Source organism: Haemaphysalis longicornis, unplaced genomic scaffold (genome assembly GCF_048455015.1).
Source record: "Haemaphysalis longicornis isolate Haplotype H1 unplaced genomic scaffold, Haemaphysalis longicornis Haplotype H1 scaffold_6, whole genome shotgun sequence".
NCBI classification, from domain to species: domain Eukaryota; kingdom Metazoa; phylum Arthropoda; class Arachnida; order Ixodida; family Ixodidae; genus Haemaphysalis; species Haemaphysalis longicornis.
Window position 1 is genome coordinate 159,035,523 of NW_027526407.1, and position 20,644 is coordinate 159,056,166.

At 48.5% G+C, this 20,644-nt stretch overlaps 1 protein-coding gene across 3 annotated transcripts in view; it reads right to left on the minus strand.

Moving 5' to 3' along the window:
* The window catches only part of LOC144141229 (uncharacterized), a 321,032-nt gene that overhangs the window by 143,610 nt on the left and 156,778 nt on the right, over positions 1 to 20,644 (minus strand). For 2 of the 3 annotated variants that reach the window (XM_077672784.1, XM_077672785.1), the window contains exon 2: positions 5,666 to 5,752. The exons of the other annotated variant lie outside the window; for it this stretch is intronic. The gene's annotated coding sequence lies outside the window, so the exon portion shown is untranslated. The remainder of the gene's footprint in view (positions 1 to 5,665; positions 5,753 to 20,644) is intronic. 3 annotated transcript variants of the gene reach the window in all.

A 20,644-nucleotide genomic window follows, 5' to 3' on the forward strand; every position in this document is an offset into this window, starting at 1 on the left:
GCGTGTGTTGTGAAATAATGTAGACATCCAGCGATGTGGAAAATCGAACGGCTATAAAGAATTGGGCTGTCGCCGCTCCAAATTTAGCTGAAACGTTGGTGTAAAAACCGTTCCCAGCTAAAACTAATCAAAACTGAGTTGGAGACTGCGGGTATAATAGTTGAACAAATACATCTCATTAATAAAACAATTTCTGATTACCATTTCGGGCTCTCGCGCTACAGGGAATCTCTATCTCCAAGAAACAATCTTGTAATTTAGAAAGCCAGTACTCAGCAAATAGCTTTACTGCTTGCGCAATTCATGGTGGTTTTCTTTTCTGTGATTATGTTCCTTATTCCGGAAATAATACAAGACGTGTCGCGAGGAGACCAAGTGCATGGGATGGGTTTGTGCATTAGTGAAAAAGAATTTCCTACTAAACAGTGCGCGTGATGAAGGGAAGGCAAGTTACCGGGAATAGGTTGACACACCTTCCTCGAAAGAAATATTGATTTATTTTCTGATTTGTTTGTTTATTTATTTATTTGTGTGATTGCTTGTTCGTTTGTTCATTCGTTTGTTTGCCCGTTTGTTTGTTTTGTTTCTTTGTTTACGATTACTATAATTCTTAGACGGGTTCTTACAGACAGTGCAAGAACACCATGAACAGCGAACATAAATACTGGAAACAGCTACATGCACAATTTGTAAAGAAACGAAAATGCATCAGGAAGGCATGGGGGCTACGCCACCAACGGAAATAAAGGCGCTTACGCCCCTCCGCCGCCACCCCCCCCCGCTTCCCCCCCCCCCCAAAAAAAAGACCAGTGTTTCAAAGACCATGCTTACACCATGTGGCGCTCTAATTGGGAAGGCTCTTTAAAGCCAATAGGCAGCCACCTTCGAGCGAGTTCCAATGCGGCTGTACAAAGCGCATTGAAGTGGGCCATGTTGTTAGGCGGTCTCCTTCAAATGCTCTTATAGATTTTCCCTCAGGTGAGATGGCCGGAACATTGCGTGTGTAGAACTCTCACACAGTTATTTTGAAAGTCTTCTGGAACAATAACACGCCAGAGAAGTCAATTAAAATCCCACAGGAGGTGTAGCGAAGCGCAGTTCCGTATTGTGCTCTTGAACACGTCTGCTGGGCGAAATGACTTGCCCTGCCTTTTTTTTGATTGGTGCCAGAAATGTTTGGATTTATGTGTAAACTTGTTCTTTCTGAATTCCTGGGATTATCACTCTTATTTTGCTAGAAGTAAACCCGATATATGGATGTCATATTAAGGCAATAAATGCCAGATTAGCGGTAAATCACGTCCGCAAAGAAACGGGGACCGCTGTGGTAAGAGAACATTAATGCACATTTCGAAAACGACGATATATTTGGCTAAGCGAACTTACCCCGTGCGCCGGTCTTAATAGCGTTTCGATAGTGATTTTGCTCCTTTTTTCTTCTTCGCTTTAATTATACTAAACACTTAAAATAGTTTTGTGTGCTAATTCATCATTCTAAGGTGTTTCCCAATGTGGGTTTCACCTGTTTAACTGTAATTAAGTGAAGAACAATCGTTCTTTGTGATGGTTAAAAGCAGCTCTGCACCAGCCCCAAATGAACAGCCGGTTCACCACACATTCACTCAATACTGCCAGTGTGTCAAAGGCCTATTGCGCCGACAGCTGTGTGGATATTTGCTGAGCTTCAATTAACATGGAAAAACATGAGTTGGCTTATTGGGCAACGAAATATACCTGCAATAGGGGCAGTCGTTTTGGAAGATTTAGGAGCATTTTGAACAAGTGAAACTACCAGGCTTTGTTCATTCTGTGTTTTCTTTCAATTATCGATTCGGTGCCCAGTGTAGTGCTGCATCTTATCGCAGAGGCTACATTGCGCATGCGCGTACAAGAATAAAATGCGTGTGCCTTACCCAACCGGTGCCCTCTCTAGACGCAGCCATGCAACGACAAGCATAATACACATCCCTCGCTGCCGACACTAGTCCCCTCATCCGTCATAAAACCCGCGACCCCACCAATGAATAAAGAGTTTTGCCGTTTGGGCGACTGGGCAGGCGCAGCTCTCAGAAGTCTTCAAAAAGGAATGTCAATCAACTGAGAAAATATTTCTATAAAAACACTGGGAAGCGGGCACTAGCAGGGCTTGAACCGTAGTGACTTTGCAGGATTTCTTTCTACTTGAGCACTTGAGGACACATCACCAAGCATTTTTACAAGTTCGAAATTGTTTATTTACATCTTTCGTCATTGCTTTGCAGTACGTGGGCTGGTAGTAATCATCGTAAATGCATCGATATCGTCATGTTCCTCATGCGAAGCATCACATGCGCGGTAGCGCTTGACGATAGCTGGGACGCAGCGTTGGCGCGCAGCTGCGTCCCAGCGCTGCGCTCCTGGAGTCGCTTCGAGGTTTACTCGGAGCAGATGTTGTGCCAGCTGGGGCTTTTTTGGTTGCTGGGTAACGGAAGGCGCCCCTCGGGTTTTACGCGTTACGCGCCCCACATGACGGCCAGCTACAACAGCTCCACTGATAAAAACCTCAGTGTACGTTCGAGAAATTAGGGGGATACTTAGAACCTTCTTGAATGAGAACTCGGTAGCACAGTTGAACCCTCTCTCGACGTGTTCTTGAACTTGCTGTTGAGCATTGCTGCCCGGCCAATCACCATTTAACCTTCCGCCAATCATCACAGCACCTTCCGAATGTGGTTGAGCTCGCGCGCGACAGCCAGGAGTGTCCTGTTCGCCCCTCCGGTGCCTCCACCTCTGAAGACGCCTCGTATTGCAGATGCGGGATCGGCCTATCCTCGATTGCCGCAGCTGTTTCCTTTTCCCGGCAGGCGCTGCGTCGCCTTTTCTCAGGGACCTCCTCCGCCAGCCTACCTTCCGAACTGCTGTTTCCCTTTTTTGTCACGCGATCTCGGACCACCGCGACTTCAACTTTTCTTTGACAATTCTGAGTACTTCACAATGAATTTTGTAGATATCGCGTACCATGAAACACAGACATTTAAGAATTTTGCATTAATAGTTCCGCGCGATGCAACAATACCAAACAAGCAAGAGTTTCGATAGGATTTAGTCGACATTTGTTTCTCGCAAGTTTGAAATGAACATGTTTCTGGATACTCGGGTGCTCCGCCATTGTTTAGAATCTGTGCAGATAAATTTTTACCTGCGTTGTTCCCTAGTTTAAGTTGAGAAAAGTCCATTTCAGTAGAGCACCACGCGATATACGAAAATACAAACCACGCAACTAGTCTTGGAATGTTTTCTGGTGCTTGACGGCGACTACACTGATTGCCACCATTCCCGCCTCTGCCATTTGTGCTGTTAATGCCGCCCCTAAATCAACCAAATCTTTGATGAAAAATTAACTGCTCCGTCTGTCGAAACTTCAACGTGGGAGAACAAGAAGATTTCCAAACTCAACTCCAACAACAAACGAGCCAACCCAGAAACAATTGGGCTCTCTAGAGCTATACCGATACGGCAATTCCATGGGTGTCTAATTTCGCACTTCCATCCACCCCTCTCCGAATCCTAACTGCTTTGAGAGTGCCTAAACGGTGTAACTGAATAGACAATGGCTTTATTACGCGATGGTCCCACGTTCGATTCCCACGGCAGGAAGCGTTTATTTTTAGGGGCGAAGCTCCTTAGGGCGTGGGTCTGTCCATCCTCGACGTATGTATGTAGCCACCTCTAGTTTAGTTCTTGGATTGTTTACTAGATGGCGTTGCTACTTCTAGTTTAGTTCTTGGATTGTTTACTAAATGGCGGTACTTGTTTATGATGAAAAGATGCGCTTGGATTGTTTACTAGATGGCGTGGCTACCTGTAGTTTAGTTCTTGGATTGTTTACTAGATGGCGGGGAGCGTTGTAATAAAATCCGTTCGCTGTTGGCGCGCGCTCGGAGTCGCCCGATGGATAAGGCTGCAGATGTGCGAGCCCGCGAGGCAGAAGCGCTCCGTGAAGCTGCGCGACGCCGCCGCCAATATCCTGCCGTACGAGAGCGGGAGGCCGAAGCGTGTCGTCTGGCTGCGCGACGACGCCGCCAAGATCCCAGCGTTCGAGAACGAGAGGCCCAAGCGTCACGGCAACGGCGCGAGGACCCTGCCGTACGCGAAGCGGCACGGCTGCGGCGCGAAGAGGATCTCCAAAACGTCAGAGAACGGGAAGCGGCGAGAAAGCGCGCGTATCGGCAGGCAGACCCCGATGCAGTGAGAGCTCGTGAGGCGTCTGCAAAACGCATCAGGCGAGCTAAGCCCCAAGGTGCCGACGCGCGGTTTAAGCGAGACTTTCTAGACGTTACGTTCGGACACAGATGTAGATGGCGAACTTTCACTGAAGAGTCACGGTTTTATCGATGATTTCCCCTCAGGAGTTTCGCCCACTCATCATCATTCACCCCGTGGATATGCTGTGAATTTTTTTCTTCTGTTCACCTCACTCGTCATCGTCAGACAAAGTTGTTTTTTCTACAGCGTCGCTTGGGATAGACTACAGACGACATCAGGGATAGGTTGAAAGCTTCACCTAAAAACCATTCGTGCGATTACGCGGCGTATTTGAGCTTTGGAAATGTGTCGTTGATATCGCGCATCCCAAGTTATGCCCCGCCGGAACCATAAACCTATTGCAGTCGCTATTCGCACGATAGGCGTGAGAATTACTGTTCAAAGTTTCACACGCCAGTCACCTCTGGTTTGCTAAGCAAGCCACCTGAAGGTTCCTTGCGATAAATATTGCGCGAAAACCCACGCACGGCTGTTTCTGTGGGTTGTACCGGCTAGAAAATGGAAGACTCGCGTTCAGTTCCGACATAGGGCCGCTGTTTTTTGTTTTGTTGTGTTTTGCAGTTTTCAAAACTTGACCGGCTCATCTGAATTTCGTTAGCATTTTTTTACTTTGGGTATTCCTACAATTGATGCGCTGTAAACACACGAGAGTTCTTGGGAGGGCTGAGAGATCTTTGGTGAGGCTGGCTTATAGTTAGAATAAATTAGCTTCGGACACCTAATTTTGTCACTGTATTTATAAGGTGGTCACAGTACGGCACTATTGTTCCTTACCAGTGTAAAATCTAGGTAAATTCAGGTCTGTTTGGTTCACTCGCGCAATATTATTAAACAAATTTTAAGTCCTATAAGGCACTTGTGGAAACAGCTGCGAGACATTTGGGCGGAACTTCTCACAGCTGCCACGAGAATACATACAGCATAACCGTATGACGTCGTTATCCTACACCCCCTTTCCCAAATACATGTTTATGCATGGGTGTATGTCGGCTTGTAACACTCCTCCACATTTTTGTGCTTGATTGATTGATTGATTGCAGGGTTTTACGCACTGACACAACGCAGGCGATGAGGCGCGCAGTATTGGAGGGCTCCAGATTCATTTTGACCCCCTGGGGATCGTTAACTTGCGCTGAAATCTCGTACAGACGGGCGTACTTGCTTTTCGCCTTCATCAGAAAAGCGGCCGCCGCGTGCCGGGTATCGAACCCACGACGTCGTGCTCAGCAGCACAACCCCTTAGCCACTCAGCCACCGCGGGGGGTACATCTTTATGCTTGCCTACGCATGTAACCCCATTCTATTTAAAGAGATGGTGGGGTAAAGGAAATTGTGTAGAAAGAAAAGAAGACAGGCTTACCTGAACATGCGTTTCAGTACAAATACCGAAGTTGTGTGGTGTTTCCCGGTGATTTTGCAGTCGTTTTGACCCCAGTTGCGCTTTCACCTGAAAAAACAAAACGCAGTTTAGTTTATATCAACGTTTCCCATATCAGCCATAATTTATATCATATTGCATTTTGTCAACCTTATATAGTCTCTATGAGCATGAGGTCTCAGAATCAATTCCCGTCTGCGGCGACTGTCTTAATCCGTGAAAAAAAGCAAAAAAATATGAAATCACTGACGTTTCTGACGACAAATCATTTATTACCTCTTGTCATCGCGCATAATGAAACGATGGGAGTATTGTAAGTGCCGCGGTCGTAGTTGTGGACACGCATAAAGTTCTTCAAAAACGCACACATTCCAAGCTGAGTTTTTTACTTGTTATCCTTCGTACAAATGCTCCTTTTGCCTCCCAGTTTTTAAATCTCCTCAAGAAGGCCACTAGAACGTAGACCCTTCTAGCCATAGGTCGGCAGGCTCCCTCACGAGTGCACTCACACATCCCCCCCTCAACACTCATAAGCGAGTGGTGAGTGAGCCTCGCCATCGTTTTGTACTGGTGAGTGTGAGTGCGAGTGAGTGCGACCCCCACGCAGAGTGAGCACCGTTCACCACTCGCGAGTGCACTCGCGCAACTCGCGCCATTTTCGGGGCTCACCGAGGTTAGAGGCACTATTGCGGTTGTACTCGCTGTTGGCTATTCGTCACAAGAGCCGCTCGCTGTGATGCTTGTCAATGGCGCGATTGGTTTTAGCTTCGGAAATATTTCGCCGCTGAGCTCCTGGTATGGGGCTAACCTGGAATTAATTCTCTGGTGGGGTGCTGACTTAATAATATGATTTGGATGACCTTCTGACGCCGTAATGCCCTAAGTGAAACGGTGTCGGTTTCATGACTCGTGCAGGGTCTGCTGCACACACTCATGTGCGAGGGCAGACGACGAGTAGTGAGCGCGAGTGCAAGTGAGTGTAAGTGGTGACGGCGAACGGTGACGGCGAGTGGTGAGCGTGAGCACAAGTGAGTGCGAGTGGTCATGGCGAGTAGAGAGCGTGAGCGCCAGCGTCAGTGGCCACCAGCTACGCTCAGGTATGCTCCTAGCATGGTAGTTGTAGATATAACGTCATCTATTGCAAGGAGCTTCCCTGGATTGGGGTGATCGTTGGCTCTGCGCACCTGACTTTTGTATTGGTCGGCCACTGTGTTGTGTTTGTACACGGCATGGCCAGCCATCTGCTTCCTTCACGCCTAGGCGGGACGCTGCCCCGGGCAAGGGCATCTGAAGTTTCGTTGCCTGGGATGTACCAGTGGTGAAATGTCTGGCCTAGAAAGAAGTTTGCTTTATTGTATGTCTCTAAAGTTCCTGTTGCACATGATCGTTTGATGCAGAGTCCAAAGATAAAGAATGTGGTTCAATACCTAACGAACAATAGGCGGCGTTGCTTTTTAACAATTTGTTACATTTAAATGTGTCACGTGGATGGCTTCCCTGCCAATGCATCAAAGCGTTTGACGGTAGACGCGTCGATCACGTCGATGCCGACGACGAGCATTTCCACAATCGGAACATACGTGCTGCAGCGCTGCAGTGTCTTGAGACCGAGTACAGATCCGCAGGACAGGACTGAATCAAACGGGGAATCCCTGTGCACAAATTCAGTGCAAAAGAGAACGCAAAGAAATAGTTTTTGAATAGATGCATGAGTTGGTTAATCTGTGCTTGTACATGTTCAATGGCATGCCTGTGACACGTCATCGTACTTCAAGTATGGCAACTTTTTTTTAGGTTTCAATACGCCGGTCACGCGCCAGCGTGAGTGTGCATCATGGGGCCGAATATATGAATTCAGCGACAGGTCCGGAGTGGTTGTGCTTTCCCGCCTTTCTCCCCGCTGGGTAAATGCCGTAGAAGGAGCTCATCGTTTTAGAGTTCCCATGGTAACTGCACCTAAAACAATTATCATAACCAATGCCAATGCCAATGGTGATGATGTGACCGGACCTCTAACGTCCAGTGTTTTACTGAATAAGCGCACCTATTTTTATCCGCAGCTGATAATTAAGAAATTGTGCCCTGACAATGCACTTAATTGCGTTTTTGAAATATAAGGTAACAGCGCCTTCGATTTGCTGACCTATCCCAATCATATCCCCGGGCTATACAATCCAAAAAGCAAAGGGTTCAATTGACGTACGTACATCTCCATAATACGATGCCGTTAGTGGCTTAGTGTTGCACAATATTCAAATATGCCTTGCACAAAAAACAAACCATTGCATTGCTTTTATGTAATCTGTAATAACTATGCAGTACATCCAGGTAATATTGTATGTTTATTTATTTAAACATTTTGGAGAATGGTTCTAGCCAAGGTGTGCCACCCGAACTGAACCTGCTTTAAACCCGAGCCGAAAGTATAACTGCTACGCGTGGTGGAGTTAAACCGAATCACCATACGATATCTGTTAATCGCAATCAAATAGAACCGGAGCGTCACCCTAACCAAAATAACAGAAACCAGCTCACAGAGAAACGGTTCAAGCTTACTTAGTACGATCAATGCACAGAGCCGTTTGCTGGCTTAAGCTGCGCTACTATTTCCATGACCTCTCAAACCATCTGTATGTAAATGCACTGGTGGTTTATTCCTGAAACGGACTGGCCTTGGTGTATGTAGTATTGTCAAGCAAACGATATTGTCGCGATGTGTTGGGAAATGTACCCAACCAGGCAGTCCCTGTTCGAGCTATGTGCGGGCTTGTTTAGGTATGATTGTCACCTATTTGACTTTGGAGAACCAATAAGCTCCGACAAACGTAGTGAGAGCCGGGTATGGTCGTGTTGTTCCCCCGGCCGAGGGAGGAAGGCTAAGACGATGACAGGTTTTGGACTGGTCAAGTGGGCATCGCCAGCTCCACCTGCACCACCTGTACGCTGTTCTACAGTGTCAACACCTTGATACGGCAGTCACGCCTGTTTCATGGCAAAAACGTAAACCCTTATATATGTCTCCCGGCCGCGGTGGCCGCTTTTCTGATGGAGATGAAAAGTGAAAACACCCGTGTATTCGAGATATGAGGGCACGTTAAAGATCCCAGGTGCTCAAAACTAGCCACATCCCTCAACTATGGCGCGCCTCATCGCCTGAGTATAGTCGACGCGTTAAACCTCATAATCAAATCAATCAAATCTAAATTTTTATATATACACACTTCGCACTGATTTTGGAAGCAAATATCATACAAGCCTGCTTCAGTACAGAGTAGAATATTTTAAGCAAGCACGTTAAGAATGCTTTTCACGTTTTTTTCCCGGGCAGTCGCGGCTACGTCAGCCGCCTTACCTCGACTTTACCCTCTCGTCGTACCTTTTTAAAGGTACGAATAATTGAATGCATCGCCTATCTTAGTTGTCTCACCCAAGCATTTAGCAATGGTTCTTTGACGAGTACATGCACCGAATAGTATTATGTTGTGAGAAGTTTGCTTTGATAGGAGCAGTAACGTGACAGGTGTTGTAAAGCCCCCAGGAAACGCAGTATTTTTGCTGCACCTCACACAAATAGTGCGCCACCACATTTTGCAGTAGCTCATCGCAGTAAAAAAATCAGGCCACTTTCTTTGCTCCTGCTGTTAGGTGTCTCACAGCGCACACTATATACAACCACTTCTCCGCACAAAAGATGCAGTGTCAAAATACTCATCAACAGCCTAAGCAAGAGCTACGCCTGCTTATTCACCTTGAATATTATGTGCAGGCAGGTATTTCGGCGTGTTTTACGTGTTAAAAAGCCGTAACTATAAATGTACTAACCAGTAAATACCCAAATGCCGACAATGCGGTAACCTGCTGAGTAGCTTTGGTAAACGCATAGCAGTGAATAACATACAGTTGTTTACGTTAATTTTTCTTCCCTTTCTCTGGGACCAAGCGTGATGCCGTTTATCTCTTAGGAGAGCAGTTATGACGTACAAGCTGTTCCTATTTGTGGGACCTTCAACACAAACAAACAAGCCCAAGTCATTACGGGACATCGTTCTTGCTGCAAGGATGTGTCCTGTTGTTGTGGTTTTTCTCGACTGTGATTTCGCGCTCAGTGGTGCGGAGCTGATTGAACACGATTACATTAAATGTTAAATGACCTTTCGCGGTAAGCTAATCATTCACGTGGTCGTACACTTAAGCAGGAAAACGTAAAAGTGCATGTGTGTGTGTGCGGGGGTCGGGGGGGGGGGGGAACCTGTGTGCATGTGTTTGTGCGAGTGTGCGGGGGTGTGCTTGTGTGCGTGTGTCTGTAGTTCTGTGTGTCTACGCCGATAAAATAGCAGCCTCATTTCCGTAGAATTTATATTCGCAGCAAAGTGCGTGCAGGTCGCTATCATAACCTTGAAAGTGGATTGTCATGACTCTAACTGCAATAAGACGGCTCTAGGAAAGAGTGAATGAGGAAGGTAAGACATTCTTCCAAAATCGACTCCCCGGGAGTTGAGGCAACATGAGTGCTTTGCACGGCCATTCATAATGACGCTCTTTGTCAAAATACTGCGTCGAATCCTGGGCCCGTCATAGTCCTCAGTGCCCCACAATTTGCGTATAAAACCTCGCCTGACGCTTCCATTTTGATATGCGTCTCATTGCCACTTTGTTCCCTATTTAATTTCGCTAAATATACAACGACCAAGAGGACGCTAACAGGACTGGGGCGAATCGTCCTGTTAGCGTCCTATTTGTCATTGTATACGTAGCGCAATTCAGTATGAAACATCACCAACTAGCCCCATTCTACATTCTTTCGAACTTTGTTTCCGGTTGTTATGGTGCGGTCTATCAGATCCGACGCTCACCGGTACACGAGAGCACGCGCGAGTGCTAGTGCATCTCATGCTGCAGCCATAAAGTCGAATTAAGGCCTCTAGTGGCTGTGCGGCCTCATAACGCCAATAGTAGTACGTGCTCGCACGCTCTTGCTTTACCGGTGGAATGTCATTGGACCTCGAAAAATTGTGGCTGTACATATCACAGCCACCAGGCCACTGTATTCACGCTGTCCCACCCGGCAAGGATCGTTGGCGGCGTAGCTCGTAACCATCGGCGGAAAAGGTGCACCCGACCAGTCACGCAAACTCGCATGTGGGACTGGACACGTTGCCAAGCACTTTTACTAATACTGGAGGACTTTCAAGCTCTGACTGCAACAACCAGGCTGAATTAGGGAACATACATCGGTGTTTCGTCTTTCTTAACGTGATTACGTACCACGTCAACGTTAAATTAGGAACATCAGGGTAATCAGCGTAATAGCGGTATAAAAACGATGTTGGGCTGCGGTACACGTTTTGTGCATTATTATTTGACATGAATTTTTAGATAAAACCAGTTTGTTAATAAAAACAAACGTCGTCCCAGTTTTCTGAAACTGAAAAATATGTTTACGCGCGTCCGCTTGTTTTCTGTCTTTCAGGGGTAGCTAAAAAAGCATACGTAGGAGCGGAGTTGGAGCAGAGCATTGTTTAGAGCGCGTATAGTTCCCTTAAGTTCGACGACCAGTGTATCATCACCACATGTATCATTACAGAACAAGATGGGCCTCATACCTGGGCTGTATACGTTTGATCAAGACTGATGGCATAGAATAGGACTTTTGACGTTGCGATGCTGGAACGAAAATGAGCGTTCTCCAGCCTCGTTGTGTTGCCGTTTCTAGACCCACTAAAAGACCGTGAAGGCAGCAGTGCATGAACTCCGTGCAGCCTCACCCCTGGCCACCTCATAATTTCGCCTCGTCTACACCTCATAACGGCGTCGGCATGCCGTTGCACACAACGGGGCGCTCAGCCCACTAATGACAGTATGCCACAGTCGTTTGCTGCGGGGCCTTGTTTAAGCCGTTTTGTTTTTTAGCGTGGCCTGTGACACAAACGGGATGCTCATGCGGGCGCGGGCACCGCAATAGCATGGGGTGTAATTTCGCATGTTTGAAGCCCCCGTCCATTGCTAATACCATCACCGACCGAATAGGTACTTACAATTTATTCAAGCGTGGAATCGAAGAAATGGGAATATCACAGTAATCTGAAACGTGGGCATCAGAAACTACGTGATAGTGAACCGAGTAATGCGCCACGGCTGTGAGAAAATAATTAGGGTAATTAAGTGGTGCGCTCATACACTGAGCGCCGATGGCTAATATTGGTGCGAAATTTAGGGTGAAATTCTTTTTGTTTATTTTGTTACTAGTCCATTGATGCTCCACTCTGTCTTTCAAGCCTAACTTCTGACTACCCCTTCTTTAGTACACCTCTCTAAACACGCTTGCCTCGTTGTGGCAAACCTTGGCTGTTTGTGTTTGATCAACAATGTTCTCAATGCAGTTCAATGAATCAAGAGAGTACATCATTCCGGGATAAGTCCGTTCAGAGCAAACGATGCGGCATTCGATTCGCCGACGCTCGCGCGTGCCCGTTCCTCATTTGACTGCTCCTTCGTCGCTTGTGCTTCGTTCTAGTTTACTGGGTACACAAGTTCCCTAAAAACGTTTGCTTTTCTCAAACAACCCAGCGCTAACTTCAGCTCCGTGGCATTACGCTTACGGGAAGGGCAGAAATTGACACTGCTTTGTTTTGATACAATCTCTCAATTGCATTTAATTATCTTTATTATGTTCGTTGCTTCGACGCAGCGGGATCTCTGGTGAATACGCAAATATTTTGGAGGAGCACTAAGGGCTCCTGTAGCTTAATACGCTGAAAATGAGGCAAGTTCATCAATGTTTCAAAAGTACGTAGTTCTAGGCAACGTGGTACGTACTGTATAATTACCGTCTGCTGTCGGTACATGAGCTTCTACAAGAGTGAAATGAACCGCTGCGGCTTTGTCCTCCACAACAGAACTCCACTCCTTCCAAGTTTCATTCAGCTAATTGTTGTGAAGGACGCTCAAATTCAAATTGCAAACGTGTTCTGCTGCGTGCACCCCTCGCACTGACCCAGCTTCGCTGGGGATCCTTGTTCGCAGAGTGGAAGGGCACGGAATTTTTTACTCTACCCTAAAGTGTTCTGCGAACCTGGCCAGACCAATCAGTAAAAAAGAAGCAGGAGACGAAAAATCCTACCCCTTCCACTCTGTGAAGAAGGATGACCAGCGAAGTTGCGGTGCGTAATATTAGAGCCGTCCTAGCGGGCAATTCTCTTATACTGCAATTTCTTTCGGGATACTTTCGATAACGGAAGAGTTAGAGCCCTTTTCTGTAACCATACTCCCTCCGTAGATGTCAATGTATTGACAGCAGGCAGGTTTCTCTAACGTTTACAACCTAACTGAGAACTAACTAATAATGACAAGTAAATGAAACTCGGCGTAATAGTTGAGTCGCCTTATCGGAAATTTTGCTATATAATTTGTTTCTATATGCTTACGATAACACAAGAGTGAGAGCCTTTTTCTGCAATCATGTTCCTCCGTAGGTTGCCGTGTTTGACTGTGCAACATTTAATGTGGGAATGCCAGCTGACAAAGACACAACTTAAACCAATCCCCTTACGGTCAGGTTCACCGCTACACAATAACGCATTGCTTGGAAGACATCTTTTCCAGGGCAGTGTAAGTCGTCATATTTTATTCTGTTATTAACTTTTTCTATACTGGGAACTGATGTCTGCGCTGCGAAGGATAGCCTGACCCCATACCACGAGAGACTGTCGTCAAGGCCATCCCTTGAAAAGCTCTGCTGTTAAAAGGTTTGAGCCACTCCAACATAATGAACTTTTGCGGAGCAGCGAGCTCGCGCCTAACGAGAATCCACTTTGTGACGAAACGAAGAAACGTAAAAATCGGTGGAGCTATTAAACACGGTCGATGCGAAGCTCAGAAATAGTACCCCGATGTACGCCCCTCTTGCAATACATTCCAGTTTCCAGAGAAGTGTCTAGCGTATAGATAGACGAGCAAACGCTGCAGTCCGCAGAACGATTGTTAAGTGCAGCGCACTTTACGGGTTCACCTTGTCGTCCTAGCTCTTTCGCTAGGCCCAAGCAGAGCCACACGGCGTACTCTCGTCGTGGTGACCCACAGAGGCTTCGAAAGCCAAGTGGCTTATACAGCCATAAGCATTCGAAACTCGCGAACAGCTGCCACTTGTCATGCGTCTCCCGTTGTTTAGCGCAAAAAAATACTGCTGGTACACTACAGGAAAAATAGACGTAATTAACCGCCAGCGCTCGCGTTCATTCAGTTATGAACGCTCGTTGAGTTTGTTTTTGCCATAATAAGCGAAAAAAAAGTTGCACTGCAACGGCGGCACGTGCGGGAGGAAAAGCAACCCCCGCTGGCGCAGTTTTAGGCAGGGGGCGCGCGAGCATTGCGGAGACGGGGAATTTGAAATGCGTTGGAGACACCTCCGTTGAAATTATCCGGAGAGGAACGAGACACGACAGGGAAGAGCGTCATGGCTGGTAAGACTGAGCGGATAACGCAGCCACAGCCCATTATGGCGAATCACTGCTCTGCACTTCCAACAGTTTCCACGGGGAGTGGAACGGCTTTATTTTTTTTAAAGTGCGAATGCACTTTATAAGCGACCCCAAACCTTCCACCGCCGGCGGCGGCGGCGTCCGCAGTCCTCCTCTCTATATAAAAAAAAACAGCATCCGGCGCCAGGTTTCGATCCGAGGACTTTGCGGCCACAGCGCGATGCTCTACCGACTAAGCCACGGACGCGACGCTGATATCAGTGTTAGTGACGCGCCTTATATCTTTAACGCATTCAAACTACGTCGTCAGCGGCGTGCGTTGGCGACTCAGCGGCGTTATAGCGGCTTGATAACTGCGTGGTGTACACGAGATACTACAAACCCGATGGAAGAGATGGAAGAGAAGGCGGCGAGGCGGTGGGCTGCGGGGGCCGAGCGCAAGCGCCGCAAGCGGGCCGACAACCGTGCATTCGCACTTTCACATTCTCCCCCTCGGGGAAATGCGGGGGAATTTTTGGTGTCCTCTACTATGGTTTGGCGGAGTCGCCAGCCCCGTAACCGAATGAACGAAGGGAACACAATACACTGGAAAAAGGAGGGGGAAAGTGTTGCGAAAGTGAGGGCGGCATGCCGAGATGGTTCGAAACGCTCCCCGGCAGCTACGGGCTACAAGATAACCGGGAGGAGGAAGACGCCCCTGAATCAGAGCCCGCAGGAAAGCGGAGTATGAACGTGTGGCGAAGGTGTGAAGGGGAGGGCACTATGCCGATGTCCGCAACAGAAGCCCAGCACGCGCTGCGTGATGCACGTACATCGTCTTTCGGCGTTCTCCTTGTTGTGTGGCTCATCCGAACCACGTGACATTTGCGCGGGAGGTTCAAACACGATTTCCAACAATATGCTCGGCGGTGACGACGCGCTGTGAGCTAATGGCAGATTAACGCGTGCCACCGTGTGGTCGCTGCACGCGAACACTTTCTGAGACGCAGCAGCCATGCGGCGGGACCGTGAAGCCTGCAGTTCGTGCTGCGCACAAATTTTGCATTACAGACTACAGTAACCGTCAGCCATAATGGCTGCAAAAGTGCGCTTCCTAAGCAAGACAAAACTGACACGCTACAAAGAAAACGTGATCGAGGATTTCGGTACAGCATAGTTGCCACATCGATCGGGCAACAGGAGCAACACGTTTCCTTTTTCATAGTTAAGAAATGCCGGCAGCCGTTGTTGGGCCTTTCAGCCTGCGGGTGTTTCCGCCTGGCGATCCTCGCCCAATCAGTTTCAACACCGTGAAGTCTGGGAAAGTAAACCACAGAATACCCGGTATTGCTAATGGAGTCGGCTCTGTCACGCGTCATTACAGCATTTCTAACCCAGATAATTAAACACGGAGTGAACTCCGCTTTTAAACTGTGCCATGGAAGCAGCAATCGACAAACTTGTTTTTTTTTGTATTTGCGTGATGTTTGTAGGAGGCACGACTTTTGATTCCACCCCACAAAGATAACGTATTTTCGTTTGTTATTGTAATCGTTGTTTGTGGTGTTCTTGCATTTAACACTGGAAATTCGGAATACCAATTTCTTTTACACCTACGGACAGTGTCCAATTTAGGTCATGCTAACAAGCAGAGGCTCTTGCTAACAGAAGCAATATCCACGAAACTCCGATGTCGCCGCAAAACTAATTCAGAAACAGTGCGGTCGCCAATGCCACGGGTCGATTCTCATTACCCAGCGTGATGTGGACTCCGGGGCCGCATTTGCATTTAACGACAACCGTATTGACGCGGTGAGGGACGAGGAAGATCTATTCAGCTGTGCAGGGGTCTTTGTGCTAAAATGCATCAAGTGAGAACTTCAGATAATTATCTACGACATTAACATTTTTCTCCAGCGTCGGTTTTTCAGGCTAAATAACCATTTTTTCCACTCCACTCCACTGCATTTCTTTTTTTGCAGGGAATGGGTTGTTTAGAACATGCTGGGGAGCATCGAGTGCAGCGTCAAAGACGCGCGTGCTTCCAGGCACCCTACAAGATTGATTGATTGATTGATTGATTGATTGATTGATTGATTGATTGATTGATTGATTGATTGATTGATTGATTGATTGATTGATTGATTGATTGATTGATTGATTGATTGATTGATTGATTGATTGATTGATTGATGTAACTCACTTCCCACGCGCAACATGTTTGGAGGAGAACGCATCCACTTAAATCAACTCCTGACTTCTTTCCGACTGATGCGCAGACCATCGTGCGTGGGTTGGGACTTCCTTCAGAACGAGAATCCCGTGCGTTATTTTAAAGACGATAGTCTTACTTGGGCTACTTAAACGCAGAAATTTTCGTCTGCCTGTATGTTTGTCTGTCTGTAATTCAATTCAGCCACCCGGCCAAATTAAAATTGATATTGCGCAATAGTCTTATATACTCACAGCCAAATGTACACGTCTAAGCCCGGTTTATATGTTCATACTTGTAAACTTTGTTGAACAAGAACAAGACATTACGCAAATATAAGACAGGAAATTAGTACACAAGGGATATTTACAGTGTTCCTTTGTTAAAAAATTCATGGATGCTTGGTTTTTTGATAACTAATGATATTCTACATCTACTGCAGAAAACCGCCGCCTCCTGGCGGCATATGAAAAATCACGCGGCAACAGCAACGAAAGGTTCCACTAGGTAGGTTCCACGTTCTGCTTGGAACGCACGTGGAGCAGGGCCACGAGGATCTATACACCTTGTAGTCGGCCGCCTCCATTTTACGCGCGTCTTCGCCGTACTGCAGCGCTGGCATCAAGGAACCCGGCCTGTAGCAGTGGGACGCGGTAAATTCAAATCGCCTTGCGCAAACCTTTAGTGTGTTTACCTTGGGATGAGCGCAACGTTACAGTACAGGAACAGCCTTTGAGGTGAGCGGGAAACCAAAGGGGGCATTTCTTGGCAAATGTCTACAAAGACTATCGTCTTTTGACGACATTTGTAACGAAAGGAGCAGATACGCAGCCAATTTTTTTCTCGGGCTACAGACGCTTAGGATGGAGAGTTGGGCGAGTTGGTAAAGCGACATGGTTGGTTGGACACAGCGCGTTAAAACGGGATCGCGAAGAAAAGAGCCGGACAGGATAGCGCTCGTCCTGTCCGGTTCTTTTCTTCGTGATCCCGTTTTAACGCGCTGTTTCTAATCAACTACAGATGCTTGATGCATGTCCACCGGCGCACGCATTGCAGGTAATCTTCCGGCGAGAGTCACGTTGTCGGTGTCCTTTCAGCGTGCAGCGAAATCATCGCATCTCCTTCGACAAAATTTGCTTCTTCTTTTCCAAAGGTATGTCCGCCCGACAAGACTCCGTAGTATGACCTCCGGTGTTGCAGAATGCGCACCCGTCACCGGACTTCGCCGAATTGCATTGGAGAACACAAGACGTGGGCTTCTAGTTTCTAAGGTGGAGCTTTTTGTCTGTATCATATTCAGGCCTGGTGTCTCGTCCTCTCTGGCACTTGAAGTCGCTCTTTTCTAGGTTCTCCAGCTCGGCGCTGAGAAAGTTCAGAAGACGATCTAGGTCTGTCGGCAAATCCTCAGGTGCGTCTACTTGCGGTGTTGGCGTTTCAGCAGCGCGCGTGCGGTGGTACTGGAGAACGATGTCGTGTGGTAGCGCTGGCTACAGGATGTCTGAGAGCATGGACGTGGTACTGGAGAACGATGTCATGTGGTAGCGCTGGCTACAGGATGTCTGAGAGCATGGACGTGGTACTGGAGAACGATGTCGTGTGGTAGCGCTGGCTACAGGATGTCTGAGAGCATGGACGTGGTACTGGAGAACGATGTCGTGTGGTAGCGCTGGCTACAGGATGTCTGAGAGCATGGACGTGGTACTGGAGAACGATGTCGTGTGGTAGCGCTGGCTACAGGATGTCTGAGAGCATCGACGTGGTACTGGAGAACGATGTCGTGTGGTAGCGCTCACAACAGGATGTCTGAGAGCATCGACGTGGTACTGGAGAACGATGTCGTGTGGTAGCGCTCACAACAGGATGTCTGAGAGCATCGACGTGGTACTGGAGAACGATGTCGTGTGGTAGTGCTCACAATAGGATGTCTGATAGCATCGACGAAAAGGAGGACCGTTTCACGCCGAGGGTTTCCAGGCCATGGATGTTGACTAAAACCTGGTCGTTGAGCTTGCGAAGGCCACTTGTGTCACTTGAGGACCTGATCGGGTTGATCATTCGAAGCCAGGCGAAATACGCTTGATCGAGTCACGTGCGATCACCGAAACACTTCTTCAGCATTGCAAGAGCATCCTGGTAGCAAGCCTACGTCATTGGCAGCCCGCCGATTGCTGCAGCGGCACCTCCTTTCACAAATAGGAGTCGGTATTTGAATTTCTCACAAGCTGAAAGGCCGTTATTCTTGTTTATCATTTGGTCGAACTGCTCCCAAAATTCATTCCATCGGCACAGGTCACCACACAAAGGAGTGGTGATCAGTTTCGGTAAGCTTGGCCCGGTTCTCTCCAAAGTCATAGCAGCGACTGGGGGCGTGACCTTCGCTACGGGTCCTGTCATAGGTGCAGCTGCCTGGGGAAGGCGATTGCTCTTGGTGGTTAGATCAGCGAGGGCGCGTGTCGCGTTATCTTGATACTCGATCACGCTCGCATATTCGGCCTCAAATGACCCCTGATCCTGCGTGTGAGCTTCGAGCTCTTCGTTGGTCTTATTTAGCCCGTCGTTATTCGCCTTGATCCTCTCGTAAAGCGAAGGCAGCTGGTCGGCCGTAGCGCAAGGATAGGTCCTGGTGGCACTTGCCTTGTTGATGATCCTTGTGTTCTGCGCCCGCCTAGATGTCCTCTTGAACTTGAGCTTCTCCATGGTGGCTACGCCGCCTCGAGGGTCTCGCGGACCGGCATGTGTGAAAAAACTCACACCTCCCCTCGCGGGAACCCCTGTGTAGATGCGACGCATAGGGGGTTCACATTGAGCGTTGGACAGCGGAGGAACGGCGCTGGAACGATGGAGCGGAGCGGCGCAGGCACCGCGTTTTATAGCGCGCATAACGATGAGGGGACGCGCCGGCGCCAGTGCGTCTGCCGCGGCTATGACGCAACACAATCCAAATCCAATCCAAATCCAATCCAAATCCAATCAAATCAAATCCAATCCAAATCCAATCCGATCCAATCCAATCCAATCCAATCCAAGCCAAGCCAAGCCAAGCCAATCCAATCGAATCCAATCCAATTCCCCTCGCGAGAGTGTGTTCGCTGTCGGAGAGGAGAGGGGGTGAGCGGCGGAGAGTGCAGCTGGCGCGGCGAGGAGAATGGGGGAGGGGTGGACGCTGACGACGACGCCGGATGCAGGGACAAGGCGAGTGAATGAGATGCCTTCGCATCTAAAAGTATCATCGCCCAGGTTCTCCGGAGCATGCCCGAAGATGACGAAGACACCTAGATGCGACGGAGATGCTGAGAGATAGCTCGCGCTCAAAGCTCGCTCTCGCGGCACGAGGCTCGCTCCTCGAGGGTGTCGGCAGGTCCCGGCTGTCGGTCCCGGGTATCGGCACTAAAAAAACTTCCAACCTCCCCTCGCGGGAACCCCTGCGTAGATGCGACGCATAGGGGTTTCACATTGCAGCGTTGGACAGCGGAGGAACGGCGCTGGAACGATGGAGCGGAGCGGCGCAGACAACGCGTTTTATAGCGCGCATAACGGTGAGGGGACGCGCCGGCGCCAGTGCGTCTGCCGCGGCTATGACGCAACACAGTCCAACACAATCTACTTTAATCCAATCCAAATCCAATCCAATCCAAGTCAAGCCAAGCCAAGCCAAGCCAATCCATTCGCATCCAATCCAATGCCCCTCGCGAGAGAGTGTTCGCTATCGGAGAGGAGAGGGGGTGAGCGGCGGAGAGCGAAGCTGGCGCGGCGAGGAGAATGGGGGAGGGGTGGACGCCGGCAACAACGACGCCAACGCCGGATGCATGGACAAGGCGGGTGAATAAGATGCGTGGCATCTAAAATGTTGAGCCAAACGGTGCCGGGAACCGAGAAATGACGATCTTCGTGGTACAAACCGAAGAAGTGGGTTTATTTTTGTGGCACCCATGACGGGCGTTAGATGTTCGATTGCTCGAGGCGCGAGCCTTGTGCCGCGAGAGCGAGCTGTGAGCGCCAGCTATCCCTCAAAATCTCCGTCGCATCTAGGTGTCTTCGCCGTCTTCGTGCATGCTCCAGAGAACCATGGCGATGATAGTTTCCACACCCTAAATGAAACTGCAACTCACGCCTGAAATCGAATTTCACTTGATTTTCGCTTGATGGTGGTGGGTGCACGGATGGATGCGGATGGACATTGGAAGATGCTAAGAGATTCCGCACTGTTACAGGCTAGGGAGTAAGCCGTTTGACTCTTGGGTACTAACGCATGGTAGTATGGTATGGTAGTGGTATGGTAGTGCCGCCTTGGGT